This window comes from Microtus ochrogaster, chromosome 21 (genome assembly GCF_000317375.1).
Source record: "Microtus ochrogaster isolate Prairie Vole_2 chromosome 21, MicOch1.0, whole genome shotgun sequence".
Classification (NCBI taxonomy): Eukaryota; Metazoa; Chordata; class Mammalia; order Rodentia; family Cricetidae; genus Microtus; species Microtus ochrogaster.
Genome location: NC_022022.1, coordinates 45,901,424 through 45,915,033, shown reverse-complemented (window position 1 = coordinate 45,915,033; position 13,610 = coordinate 45,901,424). Strand labels below are relative to the sequence as shown.

The following is a 13,610-nucleotide window of genomic DNA, read 5'->3' as shown; positions in this document are numbered from 1 at the left end:
CACCACCAGTATCACCACCACCACCATCACCACCACCACCATCACCACCATCATCATCACCATCATCATTGTCACCATCACCACCATCATCATTACTACCACCACTGCCACCATCACCATTACCACCACCACTATCATCACCACCACCACCGTCATTACCACCACCATCATCATCATCATCGTCGTCGTCACCATTACTACCACCGCTGCCACTATCACCATCACCACCATCATCATCACCATCATCGTCGTCATCATCCTTTTGAAACGAGGTCTTACTCCTCAGCACAGGCTGACCTAGAGTTCACCAACTGGCTCAGGATAACCCTGAACTGGTTGCATCTATCCTGCCTCAGCCTCCCAAGTGCTTTAACTCCAGGTGTGTGCTATCATGCCTGGCTTGGGCCTGGACCTTGGTGGATAGATAATGCTGCCATGACTTACACACTTGTGTTCTTTCTTTTGACCATGCAGTAGGACTTGGTTTCCCGAGATGGTTCCAACCTCCCTCTCTCACTCCTGGATCACGTTCTTGTCCCCAAGGCTCTGCAGTGCTCCCTTCTCCACATTCTGCTCCTGTGGCCAACCATTCTAACAGACGCCTGAGGCTAGCTTGCGGTACACTGGTTTGCTGCTCCCTGGTGGGTGATGGGGGTGAGCATCTTCTCATACCTCCTCTGACAATTTATCGACCTTCTTTTTGAGAAATATCTCCTCAAGTTCACCAACTTTAAAGTTACTTGTTTTTCTTATTATCTGTTCCTTCCAAGTTCAGACACTAATGTCTCATGGAATGTATGATTACAGGTGTAGACCCACATCCCATCCTATCCCACAGGTGTTGGTCCATTCTCTTTCCTTCACTGTGTGTGTGTGTGTGTGTGTGTGTGTGTGTGTGTGTTTTATGCAGTTTGATTTGTCTGGTTTAATTTTCACTGACTCTGTGCCCTTAGGTTTTACAGGAGCTCGTTGCTCAGGTCATAGACAGCATTTCTTCCTGGAAGTTTAAAGTACAGAGATGCGTATAACATATCCCCTGTTGTTGATTAGCTGGGGGATGGGATGCTTGGTTAAAAACTTGATTAATTGAAGATTATTCTGCGTGTATTTTAAATTAATAACTGATATAAAAATTGCAATACAATAAAATGCCCACACCACTTAAAGTATACAAAAATAATTAAGACTTTCTAATATTGTTTGAGAATAATTACCACAAACACCTGCTACCTTTGTGTTATAGGTAAACAGTGGTGCTAATTAAAACAGCAAGACTTGAGTTGGATTCGAAGGAACCACCTGAATACTGCTCAGATACTTGCTTATGATTCAGCTATATGTGAAGTACAAAAATTCAGGAATGACAGAGGGAGATAATGTAATGCTAAATTGTTTTAAAATTTCTGTAATTGATTATAGCGCTTGAGTAAAATTCAATCAGTTAAACTTGTTTGCTGATAATTAATTTTAAAGAAATAATAGAAAACAAATAGAGAGCAATGTGCAAATTATATGCCACTAAGAACTTCTGTAATTCTTCTTACTTAAAATGCACTTGGGGGAAAGGTGAGGAATATAAAAATATATTTGAAAGCTATCCAAACCTGGCTCCGAAGAGGTTATCCTTGTGGGGAATTCTTTGAAGCTTTATGGCCATGTGAGTTTTTTAAATTAATTTAAATTAAAGATGTATTTATGTATATGGAAGTTTTGTTTGAATGGACATCGGCACACCACAAGAGGACACCAGATGCCATGAGCCTACAATTATAGATGGTTGTGAGCAGTTATGTGGGTGCTGAGAATTGAACTCAGGTCTCTGGAAGGACAGCCAGTGATCTTTACCACTGAACCATCTCCAGTTCCTGGTCATGCAGTTTCAATGGTGGGATTATTGCATATTACAAACAAGGTAAACAGGAAAACATTAAGAAACAACACACTGTCATGAAGCTGATGCACTGCTGAGCGTGTGTAGCGGGAAGTGTGGGGTGATTAGGTCCCCGGAGGAAGCAATGGATATCACTTACTGTCCTCTTCCGTGTGTCCCATCATTTCCAGTGTTTGATAGTTGCTAACTTATTCAACTCTATTGCTTGATACACATTTATAGTTTCTATACTGTGAGCCTGATATTAGTTTGACCCCTAGGGATGTACACTGGAACAAAAAACAAAAGGACAGTCCTGCCTTTGAGTAATTTATGTTGTAGTTGAAGAAGGTATGCAGTCAAATCAAAATTAGTAAGTAAAACATATGACATGCATTAAATGCTATTATATGCTATATAACTGTTAGGGGAGATATTGGACAATAAGGGAAATGTGCCTGGATGCCTGAATGAGGAGTCCTTTTATTTTAAGGCAGGCTTTTTTTTTTTTAAAGCTCAGACTGGCTTTATAGCCCTGGATGATTTTGAAATCCTGGAATCTGGAATCCTGGAAAGCTTGGAATCCCCCAGCCTTAGCTTCCCATGCTGAACTTCCACACCCAGCTCCAATACAGCAGTGATCCTCCTCCTCAGGGAAGGACAGAGCGCAGCTAGGAGAAAGCAGAGGGCTGTGTTTTCTAACATGCTACTTCATGCTCAAACCTCCCTCAGCAGCTCTGGGAACACCCCCCCCCCGCAGCTCCTGATCATCACATATTTCCCACTAGTTCATAGGAAATAGATACTGTATTGGTGTAGCATCCCTGTGAACAAATATGTATCTGTAAATGAATAGCTGACCCACTGCTAACTGTTGAGCAGGGCATTCACCAAGTCAGTGTGCGTATGGTTCACAGTCATAACACCATGTGTCTGTCACTTGGCAGTTGGTCTCAATAGAATAAGAACATCATAAAAATCTATTTTTTCATGAGTATGGTGGACCTGTTATGTTCAGAAGACGCTATTTCATTTTGGCTCTCTCTGACTCTGTCTCTTAAAGTCTTTCTGTCCCCTTTTCCATAGTGGTCCATGACCCTAGGAGTATGTGGTATATGTATGTGTCTGTGTGTGTGTCTGTGAGATAAATGTTTGTTCTATTTGGGGCTGAGCATTCTATAGACACTCTGCACTTTTTCCAGCTGTGAGTTTCTGCATTAATTGTCATTCAGTGAACAAAGAGACTTCTAATGAGTACTGAGAACTTCACTAATATATAGGAATTTAGGGAGTACTTGTATGCTACAACTCTTTAGCAAAATAATAATAGTGGGTTCACTCCTGAGACCTAGGTCAACCATGTCCGAGGAGAGGACCCTGAGCCCAGGAGTAAAGGGACAGCATGAGTCAGAGTCCATGGGTTACTGGGAAAAAGAGGACATAGCTGGGTGGCAGTGGCACACGCCCTCTGCTCTACAGAGCGAGTTCCAGGCCAGCCAGGGCTATAGAGAGAATCCCTATCTTGAAAAAAAAAAAAACCAAAAGCCAAATGAACCAACTAACCAAAACCAAACAAGCAACAAGAGGATATGAAATTGGGAGCACTCTAGAGAGGTGGGGTGCATCTGAAGGGAATCGAGGGATCGAAGGAGATGAATATGAATATGATCAGAATACATTGTATGAAATTCTCATAAGTAATACAAATATAATTTGAAGCTATTTTTTCCTTTCTATATTGTGTACTGAATTTCTTCATGATTTAAACTAAAACATGAAAGTCTAAACTTGCTCTATTTCATGCTTGAAATGCTAGTGAATGTGGTGGGAAGCACGTGGAGGAACAGGGTCATCTGTAGAGGGAATTTAATATGGTGCTGTCTGGAAGGCATTGCACGTCAGAGTTAGAGTTAATTATCAGAACTGTGCATCCTGAGTGTGAGGGGCACACACCTTTCATCCTAGCCCTCAGGAGGCAGAGTCAGGAGAGCCTGAGTTAGTTCAAGGACAACCTGGTCTCTAGTGTGAATTAAAGGTCATCCAGGGCTACCCAGTGAGATCTGGCCTCAAAACAGAACAAAACCAACTCCAAATTAATTAATTAAGTTTGAAAAGGGCTTGAGAAACAGTTGGTAAAGGGCTTGCCTCTTTTGTGTGGGGCCCTGGGTTTGGTTCTCAGCATCTCAACAAACAGCAAACAAATGAAAAACAAAACCATGGGACATTTCAAAGGTGTGATGGAGTTTGAGTGTAATTGGCCCCATTATCTCATAGGGACTGCTACTTTTAGGAGATGTGGCTTTGTTGGAGTGGGTATGGCCTTAGGAAGTGTGTCACTGTGGGAGCAGGCTTTGACATTTCCTATGCCCAAGATACTGCCCAGTGTCACAGTCTACTACTTCCTGTGCCTATCAAGATGTAGGCAGCATCATGTTTGCTTGCATGCCGCTGTGCTCCCCACTATGTTGATAATGGACTGGACCTCTGGACTGTAAGCCACAGCTTCAGTGAAATGTTTCCTTTATAAGAGTTGCCGTGGTCGTGGCGTCTCTGCAGCAGTGGGAGCCCGAGCTCAGACAGAAGTTAAACGTCTTTGAGAATTTACTGCATTCACTCACTAAATATTTTCTCTGAAGTAGGAGTAATCATATTTCTTTTTTTTAATCATCACTTGCCTTTCTTCTCTTGGTCATCATTGTCCTTGCTTATGTTCCTAGCAGCAGCTACACACACACGCACGCACGCACGCACGCACGCACACACGCACTCCCAGCCTACCAGCCTGTTTTACCCTAGAGTAGATGTCTTATAGATGTTCATATATGGATAATCAGTCTTTTCTGTCCCATTTATTGTTTGGTTTTTCTTTCATCACCTGAATTGGGCTGGTTTGGAGGAGCGGGTATTGGGTTATATGCGCTGCTAGGAGGCGGGGCCGTTGGCACTAACTTAGAAGGCAATTCTGCTCCAAGGCAGATCTGTTTCTGCACTTGCAGTGTTAAGCAGCTCCCTTTCTCAGCACTTCAAGGGCATAGTTAAGTACTTGGAGTAGTTATTATTATCAATATTTAACAAGATTTATATTTTCTTTGCAACCGCATAAATTTAAGGTTGCAGACAAGGTCTGAGATTTAGTGACAGAATAATTCATTACTACGACATCCTGAGGGGTGCACTGGGGAGATGACTCCGTGGTAAAGCATGGGTTGGGCAAGCATAAGGCTCACAGTTTAAATCCCCAGCACTCATGGAAAAGGTGGGTGTAAAAGTGTGGTGTGCTGCACTGCAGTCTATGACACACTTGAAAGGTTTTGTTAGAATTTTTATTAGATTGATTCATTTTATGTCTGAGTGTGTGGCCTGCATGCATACCACACGCATGCCTGGTGTTCACAGAGTTCAGAAGAGGACATCACATCCCTTGAGCTGGAGTTAGTGGTGGTTGTGAGCCCAGGTCTTCTGCAAGCCCAGCAAGTGCTTTTAACCACTGAGCAATATCTGCAGTCACAAGGCCTGATTCTTCTTAGTAGGAGATGCCATGGGACACACATTATAGTTCTGTTTTTTAGGACCACAGTTTATTTACTTTTTACGTGTAACACAAGGTGTAGACGTTGGTTTCTTTCCTTTCTCCCTCCTTCCCTCCCTCCCTCCTTCCCTTCCTCTGTCTCCTTCACCTCCTCTTCTCCCTCCTCCTCCTTTTTAGACAGGGTCTCTCTACACAGTCCTGACTATCCTGGAACTCACTATGTTGGTAATGAAGACCTTGAACTCCTGAGTCTTCCAAAAGCAGGGATTGCAGGCATATGCCATCACATCTGGCTTTGTATTTTAATGGTCTATGTCCTGGGAGATTTGCTTGGTTTTATCTTCTTTAAATATGTTCTTTATCTTCTTTATGTTCTTTAAATTATACATACATACATACATACATACATGCATACATGCATACATACATACATACATGCATACATACACACACACGTATACTAATGACACTCTTATTTACTGGTGTTTATTCTCTACAATAACTTCACCCTGTTTATTGAGTCAACATTTTCTAGAGATTGTCTGAGAATATTATCTTGAAATTTATGTAAATGCCCCACGTTATCATTGTTTCTTTTTTCCTGCTAGGTCGTGTATATCTTTTTGTAAAAAGATCTTGTATATTTTGACAGTTCTAGTAAAGGGCTGTTGCTTTGGAAGAGTGAAACCAGGGGCGCTGGGCATGAGAGTTTTGTAATTGATATCCCTGACCATTGTTTCATGGATGGTGCACTAGCTACTAATCTTAAGGATCCCTTGTCCAGGCCAAAGAAGACTTTAATCACCTCATTATCTTACTTTCCCCCAGCACTATTAGCGAAGATATTGATAGTTATCATCCTATTATCTATCTATCTATCTATCTATCTATCTATCTATCTATCTATCTATCTATCTATCTATCATCTATCTATCTTGTGTGTTGGGTTCAGTGCTTGGTTTTAGGCAGTATGCTACCAAAGATGGAGCAAGGCTCATATCAACTAGGCTGAGCCATTGTTTTCTATGATAGCCTAGTGCTAAATTTAGGTTTTGTAGATTATATATTCATCTTTAAAAGATAAACAAATGGAGCTGTGCCTTGGGCTGGGGTGGTAGCTCAGTGGCAGAGTGTCGGTGTGGCACACCTGAGCACCACAAAATCAAACGGGAGAAAATAAAACAGAATGCCCACCCCTCAAATATATGAAAACTTACAAGAGTAGATGCTGGGCTGCAGCTTCCAACCTCTGCATTGATTCATGTTTGGTTCCTGATTAGATTCTCGGCTTGGACTCTGTAAATTGGACTGGGTCTTTCTCCATAGTTTGGTTCCTTCCTGGCTTCCTCCTTTGCTTTATGTCCTGAGTTGCAGTTTTTTTGTTTCTCAGTCACTAGTCTCCATCTGCCTTCTGACTTGCACATGTTGGTTAAACATTTATGTCCTTTGTGGTGCCTTTCCCACCCCTTTGAGGATCTTCCCAGCACCCATGCCTTCTCTATGCTAACACCTCCAGTTTTAGCCAGAGGACTGTATCTTGTTCAGGAGACTATTCTACCCGCCCACAGGACATGTTTATGGAGCCTGAGAATGACGCTTTAAGCAAGGCTAGTGGGACTCGGTAAGCACCGGCTTCTTCACCTCTGTTGGAGCAATGCTAACAGCATTAGGTCCAGATGCCTACGGGGATATTCTTGGCTAAGGAACCTTTATTGACAGTCTTTATCTCCTTTCTTCTTTCTGCCTTGTTTCCAGGGGTCAACTCTCACATAAATTGCTTCTATTCAAGACCCCTTATCTCAGAGTCCTTCTTCTGGAGACCTCAAATGAAGATACCTTGGATTAAATCTTTTCTTTATTATCATTTTAATGAAATTTCAGGTAGAAAAAAATCATAAATTTAAGAACTTTTGTTATGTGGTCTCTGAATCCTCTTAACCAATAGCATTGTATTGGGCAGTTACTATGGGCCTGTGGGGGACAGAATAGTGAGTTAGATACAGATGTTGCCTGCCAGAAGTTTGTGTGCCTGGTAGAGACTGTGCCAGTGGCTTCACAGGTCCAAGAAATTATTTGCAGACCGTGACTTCAGTCAGAGTTGGCTGTTGACAAGGGCAAAGGAGTAGATTTGAAAACAAAATTATGGGGCTAAAAACACTTTTAGAAAATGGCTGAACACAGACCTTCCTGACCTAGGAGGGGTGACTGATTCTAGAGATGCCTCTATCCCACAGAGGAAGGCTCTGTGAAACAAGCTGAAGGCAGTATTAAAGCTCAGATACACACGCAGGACAAATTAACATTGTAGGAGCTGCTCATGTGAAAACGGATAGAGATTAGTGATAAATAAGTCATGCAGTTAGGGTTGGATCTGACAGGAAGCAGACACTCACTCTGAGTGTCTTCGAAGGGCCAATGCTGTGCTGAATGCTTTATTCTGCGGGAAGAGGCTTTTGCAAGCGGGGTGAATTTCATCGTTTATTCTGGTGACCTGGGGATGGACCATGGGGTTGGGAGTCAAAGGACTTTGAGAAATGTCCAGGGAAGAGCTGTTATCAGGAGGAAACAAACTCCTACAAGTTTGGAGAGTGGGAACAGCAGGAAGAATTCAAAGAAAGAGCTGAGGAGGTGGCTTGGTGAGGGAGCAGAGCGCTTGTTGCACAAGCATGAGAGACAGAGTTGGGATCCTATTAGCCAAGCTTCTAGGGACTTCTTAAAGTGTAAGTAATGCCTGATAAGGCAAAGAAGAGAAAAGCCTACACCGGGCCAGTTAGAATCACACACCTGAAATCTCAACACCTGGGAGGTGATGGCGGGAGGACCGAGGGGTTCAAGGGTCAGTGAACCCTTGCACAGGCACCACAACTGCTGGGTTCTTGAGTGTTGTTTCTCCACCATCTGGACAGCACTGTCTTGAAGCAATCTTCCCTAGACCTGGTTCTTATAGTTTTTCTGCACCCTCTTCCTTAACATCCCTTGAGCTCTGTAGGGAGGGATATGAGCTGCAGCTGTGAGAATTTGTACGACTTGCTTGTCTACTGCAAAGCAAAACCTCTCTAGTGAGACAAACCCTAAATGTTAAGCATTTGCTTCATGCTGTCTCTTCAAGGTCATCTCCTTCTGTCTGTGCCGTCTGCAACAGGTACAAAGACATGGCGTTCTTCTAGTCTGCTTACCTGCTTCAGAGCTCCTCCTCTGTGGCCATCCAGCAACACAGAAGTGACAACTTCATGGGAATTCTGCTTTCTTAGGATTTAGAAATAGGAACCACTCAAAAGACTCCGCATGCTTTCCCCTCAGTCTCTCAGTTTCACACACTCTTTAAACAAAGACGCGGCTGCTCATGGTCTGGGGTAATATAATCAGGCTTCTGTTGCTTGGCTGCCATTTGTTATTTCTGATTAGAACTTAGGCAAAAGCTTCTAATTTCAGACAGGAGGTTTTTCTGAGAAAATTCTGAGGCTGCCATATAAAACATGGAGCTATAGTTAAGAAAGTAGCTATACTTTTGTGTTCTAGATGTAGTTGTAGGAAAAAATGGTCAGCATGCCATCATGGTGGAGGCCAGGGTTGTTCGAATACCTGTTTAATCATGACCGTATGCAAACATACTCATTTCTAGGTAACATAACTGTGAGGCTAGGGAGCCAGAGTGGAACTTTGTGGAACCACTTCCCACCATCGTAGCCAGTGAACACCCTGCACAGTAGATAGAGATGGATCAGTGTGATGCGGTAGATGGAAGAGTAGTCTCTGGAGCCTGCGATCTCCTGGATTCATGCACAGCTGTCTATGTAATTGTGGTTACGTTTCTTAAGCTCCTTTTCCATTAATCTCTTTTTCCACATTGGAAGGAAAATAGTAGCAGTGTCTATTCTATAGAACGGAGGGGCTTGGGATGCCTTACAAGTACAGGGTAAGATATTGTTATTTATTTCTTTTGGAGCTTGACAAATTATTTCTTATGTTTATTCCAAAACCTTTTCTCAGCTCTAGTCAAATCATTCCAACTTTCGATTGTACCCTTCTGCTTCTCTGTTGTGTTCTGTAGTGTTTCAAGCTAATGTAGTAATTGGATTTGACCTTGTTCAAATACATGTGCCCATTTGAGAGTGGTTTTAAAAACCTAAGATCTTCTCACAAAGATCTTATTGAAAGGCTGTTACAGATGATAAAAACACCATCACCCAACATGATTTATTTTCAAGATGAGACTGGAATCCGGGGGGTCGTGCTGTTCTGCACGACTGCTTAAAATGATTGCTTAGCATGATTGTAAGCAAAATAAAAGATTCTGGTCTAACTGTGCTGGAGTTAACCTTTTGTTCACAAAATCAGTCACATGACATTTGCAAACTAAATGCATTTTCATTAGCATCGACTGCATGGCTCTACAAAGTGTTGCCTGAATCATGTGGGCTTTTGGTGTTACAAGTAGGCTCCAGATGACTGCCACATGTGTCCTTATCCTAATTTAATACTAACTGTGTTAGTTACTGTTCTATTGCTGTGAAGAGACACCATGACCAAGAAAAAAACATCTAATGGGGGGCTGGCTTGAAGTTTCAGAGGCTTAGTCCATTATCATCATGGCTGGGATCATGGCAGCAACCATGGTGCTGGAGCAGTAGCTGAGAGCTTTACATCCTGATCCAGAGTGAGGGCCTGGGCCTGGCTTGGGTTTCTGAAACCTCTAAACCAGCCCTCCAGCAACACTCTTTTTCCAAAAAGCCCTTCTAATCTTTCTTAATCCTTCTAACCCTATCAATCACTTCCACTCCCTGGTGACCATGGGAGAGCGAGTCTATGGGAAGCCATTCTCATTCAGATCATGACCCTAGTATTGGGGTTCCTCGTGTCCCTTTGAAATTCTTGTAAGTTGGAGTGCTCATCATCAGGCCTTGAATGCCTGTACTTCTGTTTCCTTCAAGATCTCACAGCTCAGACACTGACTTCAGAGCTGTCTGCTGTCTCATTACCTGGGTACCATTCCCACCTCATTGTCATGCACCTGATGTGAATTACATGCTATTTAAAGATGGGACTGTTTTTTCCCCCTTTTTTTAACATTTGAATAATGCATCAATGCAAAAAAGCAACACCTTCTCCATTAATGAGTTTTAGATGCCAAGTTAAAGCCCCAGAATTTATGACTAAAATCATTACCTTAAAATTTCTAAGGTCGTATCTGGTTTTGGTAAGAAAAAGATTTTAAATTCATTTAGTCTTTTTTTGGTAACAAGCATAAATTGTTCTTTTTGACTCTCACAATAGCTCGTAGAGGCAGGAATTCTTTTCATTTTGACAAGAAAGCTGCCAGTTGAAGAGGCAGATGCTCTGCAAAGGCCTGCAGAAGGAGCCTGTGAGCATGCATGGGGCCCTGGGTCCAATCCCCAGCACTACATAAGCTGACATGGTAGCACATGCATGTAATCTCAACACTTGAGAGGTGGAGGTGCAAGGATCAATAGATGAAGAACATGTTTGAGGACATAGCAAGTTGGAGGCCAACCTGGGCTACATAAGGCCACCTCTAAAAGACAAAAAGTCAGCAAAATTGCTAAGTGAAAAGCCGAGTCAATGCTTGAACATAGATTGGACACCAAAGAGAGTCCATTCTTTCTGCTCTCTTTCCTGGAGTGAAGGGCAGAGAATATATGTACTAAATGTCAGGTCTGGCCATCTGGGAGGAGAGTCTGCCTAGTTCTAATATATAGTGATCCACCTGTCCTGGACAAATATTAACACCAGTTCAATCCCCCTCCACAGCATTCCCATCCTCATAAAATAAAGGGATATGGATATATTTCCTTAGCAGTTGTGGTGGTTTTAAAGAAAATGGGCCCCATAGGGAGTGACACTATTAGGAGGTGTGGTGGTTTGAATGTAGTTGGCCCCCATAATCTCATAGGGAGTGGCATTATTAGGAGGTGTGGTTTTTAGACTGGGTAAGGCCTTGTTGGAGGAGGTGTGTCACTGTGGGGAGGGCTTTGAGGTCTCCTATGCTCAGGATACTGTCCGGTGTCTCAGTCAACTTCCTGTTGCCTCTGAGTCAAGATGCAGGCTTCTCAGTTCCAGCAGCACGTCTGCCTGCACACTGCCATGCTCCCTGTCACGATGGTAAGAGACCAAACCTCTGAAACCGTAGGCCACCTGCAGGCATTTTCCTTAGAAGAGTTGTCACGGTCATGGAGTCTCTTCAAAGCAATAGAAACCCTGACTAGGACAGAAGGTGTGGCTTTTGTTGGAGTGGGTGTGGCTTTGCTGGAGTGGGCGTGGCTTTGTTGGAGGAAGCATGTTGCTGGGGTTGGACTTTAAGGTCTCAGTACTCAAGCCAGGTCTCGTGTGTCTTATCCACTTCCTACTGCCTGCCGGTCCTGACGCAGAACTCTGTTACCTCTTCAGCAGCATGTCTACCTGCATGCCATCATGCTTTCCACCATGACATCGTGGACTAAACCTCTGAACTGTAAGCCAGGTCCAATCGAATGTTTTCCTTTATAAGAGTTGCTGTAGTCACGGTGTCTCTTCACAGCAATAGAAACCCTAGGACGGCAGAAATCCCCATACTTCGTGACGTGGTATTGGCTGTACAGTGGCTGCCATCTGCAGAAATTCCCACAATTTGTGGTGAGGTACTGGCTGTTCAGTGGCTGCCATCTGCACATCAGGAGCTGTTTGAGCTGAGGGGAGGCTCCCAGTCAGTGAGAGCTAAATTGTCTGCACTAGTCTCCTGCTGGGATCTGGCTAAGCATTTTCAGGAGGAATTATCCTTTGGCCTCATTTCAGCAGGTTTCAGTATCATCGAATGTAAGAACATACAGATGGAAGTAGAGGAGTCTCCTTCACTAGAGAGAATCTGAAAGGCCAGGGCTGCTTAGTGAACCCATGAATGGGTAAGTGGAGCAAAACTTCAGGAGACCACAGACAGACTTTTGCCATGAACAACAACATATACATAAAAGCGCCCGTTCTCTCATTCTTAATGGCTTCTAGGTCGTTTGAAGAGCCTGAGGCCTCTAGGGGTCAGATGTGAAGAAGTTAATCCGCCTGTAGAATCCTCACTGCTCTGTCCAAACCTTTGGACAGCACCTGCGGGTACTTGAGAATACCATTTGCTCCTTCCTCGGCCCAGGAGATCACTTCAGCAGAAGGTCAGAATGGCTAATTAGAATGCAATTCTCCTGAACGGAGAGGCAATTCCAGCTTCCCCAGAAGCAGGGTTAGGGTTGGTGTTTAGGGTTGTGGAGCTTTTCGTGTGCTCTGTATACCACACTGCAGCTTATATCAAATGTGTACTTGTAGTGTTTTGATGTGGAAGGTTGAAATATCTTCCCTAACAAGAATGTTCAACAGGTAAATATATGCAATTTGGGTTAATAGTCTGTCTTTAAAAAACAAAACAAAACGACAACAACAAAATACTTGCCTGGTGGTGCATGCCTTTAATCCCAGCACTTGGGAGGCAGAGGCAGGAGAATCTCTTGAGTTCGAGGCCAGCCTGGTCTACAAAGTGAGTTACAGGACAGCCAGAACTCTTACACAGAGACAGCCTGTCTTAAAGAGACAAACAAACAAACAAACGAACACTCCAAACAAACAGACAAACAAGAAATCTCATGAATACAGATTCTATTTAATTGATCAATGTATTTATAGTATATGCATGTGTTCGTGTGGACATGTGTAGTTACACATGTATGTGTGTGTATATATATGTGCTTGCCAAAAGGTTCACCCTGGAGTATCTTCCTTTCACTCTTCATTTATTTTTTGAGACAAGGCATTGCTCTGAAACTGGTTCTCTTTGATCTGGCTGCCTGTGAACCCCAGGGATCTGTTTTTTGTCTATGTTTTGCTAGGGTTATAGCTGTGGCTGCTAAGCCTACCTTTTTAAAGGTGGGTCCTGGAGTTAGACTTGCCTTCTGCTCATACGGCATGCACTTTACAAGCAGAGACATCTCCGGAACTCTGAGCACAGCATACAATCCCAGATTCGCTCTCACCTTATCTACTGGCATTTATCTCTTTCTCAATCAAGATGTTAGAGACGGTTCTTAAAATTCGACTTAAAACTGAGTTGTACCCACTGAGACAGTGGGGCTGATCTATTGTGAGCTCACCAAGGCCAGCTGGACTGTGACTGAAAAAGCATGGGATAAAACCGGACTCTCTGAACATGGCGAACAATGAGGGCTGATGAGAAGCCAA

At 43.2% G+C, this 13,610-nt stretch overlaps 1 protein-coding gene and 1 pseudogene across 1 annotated transcript in view; both read left to right on the top strand.

The window, feature by feature from the left end:
• Slc44a5 (solute carrier family 44 member 5) overlaps positions 1 to 13,610 on the top strand; it is a 235,009-nt gene that overhangs the window by 13,897 nt on the left and 207,502 nt on the right. The gene's annotated exons all lie outside the window — the stretch shown is intronic.
• Positions 11,457 to 13,610, top strand: part of LOC113457228 — a 4,628-nt pseudogene continuing 2,474 nt past the window's right edge.